Below are 2,050 nucleotides of genomic sequence, written 5' to 3' on the forward strand. Positions count from 1 at the left end.
TGAAAGCATCCTCCAGAGTTCCCCAGGCACAGTGGGCTCAGCAGAGTTTGAAGACCCATCTGGTTGATGTCGCAAGTGGCTAGTGAGCCCAGCTGCTGGCTTTCAGGTAACTTAAAAGATTGAATAGTCTTGGGCAGAAAGCCTCAATGACCCCGTGGAACTGGGAGCAGCAATAGTAAGAGTGGAAGGTGAGTCTTGCCTCTCTAAGAGGTCAGTGAACAGCAAACAGGAAATCCATACTGGACAATCAGCTCACAAGCCAAATGATGCCAGCAATGTAAATGTCGGGATTATACCAAAACCTATATATCAGTGGCTTAAATTATATAGGATTTTGTGTGCTTGTTTGTCTTGTTTCCCACATAAAAGTAGTCTAAAGGTCAGCAATCCATGGCTAAAATGCTGGTTCTGTGATATCACCAGTGACACTGACTGTTTCTAGCTTTATGCTCCCCACTCATGGCAACCATCCATTGCTACAGAATGGCTGTTACAGCTGCAATCCGTGTTCCTGGCTGCAAGAAGGAAGAGCAGAGGGCAGACACAGTGACTTCTGCTTAAATCTCATTAACCACTCCTATCCACAAGGGAGACTGGGAAATGCAATTTTTCAGCTGGGTACCATGTTGCTTTCCAAAAATTCAGATACTGAGGAAGAAAGGGGAAATGAATGTTAGGTCCTTCATTATTGTCACTGCCCCACAAAGAATCCAATAAACTGTGCACATTATGGAAAAGTCTTGGAGGCCAGTCAGTCTAGACTGCGTGAATACTTATTTTTACTGTGATGACTGTGCTCTGAGAGGCAGTCCCGACCCCCTCTCACACACACTGCTACCATAGCAGACATTATCACTGTCCCTGACAATCCTGGCCAGTTGGCAGAAGTCCCTAGACTAAGGCTGGACCAATGCTGCAAGATGTTCTGCCACCACTTTCTGCCTGGGTCCACTCTTTGCCTCTTGCAGAGCCAGTTAGCTTAATCCTAGAACCAGCAAGTGGTTGTCTTCAAATCTGAGAGCATTATGCTCACTGATACCCAAGAGGAACACTGAGGACGTTTCTCTTCTATCTGTTGTACCCTTCATTAGGGACACCCTGACCACTGAAGAACAATGATTAGATCCCTCCCACTCTCAGCACCTCCAATGGTGGACCATTCATCAACGATTTTGTATCCAATGCCCAAAATTTGTTACTCGAGATGAATGCCATCATGGATACAGTTGATGCTGAAAATCAGGTGGAACTGGAGGAAAAAAACACAACTTATTAATCAAGTGTTGAAACTTCAACACACACTTGACGATCTGTCGGCAAGAGTAGATGCAGTTAAGGAAGAAAATCTGAAGCTAAAATCAGAAAACTGAGTTCTTGGACAATACATAGAAAACCTCATGTCAGCTTCTAGTGTTTTTCAAACAACTGACACAAAAAGCCAAAGAAAGTAAGGGGTTGACATCCCTTCTGTTTTATGGGATTGCTGCTGATCTTTTTTTTCTTTAAAACTTGGATAGATTCAAAAAGTTACAGTACTTTTGTTTGTGGCTTAATTGAATATTTGTAAAGATAATGTCAGATCTAGGCAAAATTAAGAGCATAACAGAAGATGTCCATAAGTTTGTGTGATATATGTTAGTCTATGTAAACATGCAAATGTCTTGTAGAGACTTTATAATTAGAAATGCATATATTGGGGCGCCTGGGTGGCTCAGTCAGTTAAGCGTCTGCCTTCGGCTCAGGTCATGATCAAAGGGTCCTGGGATTGAGCCCCACATCGGGCTCCTTGCTCAGCAGGGAGCCTGAGTCTCCCTCTGCCTGCCACTCCCCCTGCTTGTGCTCTCTCTCTCTCTCTCTCTGACAAATAAACAAAATCTTAAAAAAAAAAAGAATGCATATATTTATGAAACTTGAAAGTGAATGATTTATCAAATTTGCTTTGATTTATAGATTTAACACTTTCTTTTATTATAGGCACAGTAAGAGATACAAGAAAATAACCATCATGTTGTAAAAAGTGACCAATCATGTACTGAATATACAGCTGTAT

At 42.2% G+C, this 2,050-nt stretch overlaps 1 pseudogene; it reads left to right on the forward strand.

Moving 5' to 3' along the window:
- The first annotated feature begins 1,148 nt into the window (after positions 1 to 1,148).
- On the forward strand, positions 1,149 to 1,451 carry LOC110586928 (annotated as a pseudogene).
- The last annotated feature ends 599 nt before the right edge of the window (positions 1,452 to 2,050 follow it).

This window comes from Neomonachus schauinslandi, chromosome 8, assembly GCF_002201575.2.
Source record: "Neomonachus schauinslandi chromosome 8, ASM220157v2, whole genome shotgun sequence".
Taxonomy (NCBI): domain Eukaryota; kingdom Metazoa; phylum Chordata; class Mammalia; order Carnivora; family Phocidae; genus Neomonachus; species Neomonachus schauinslandi.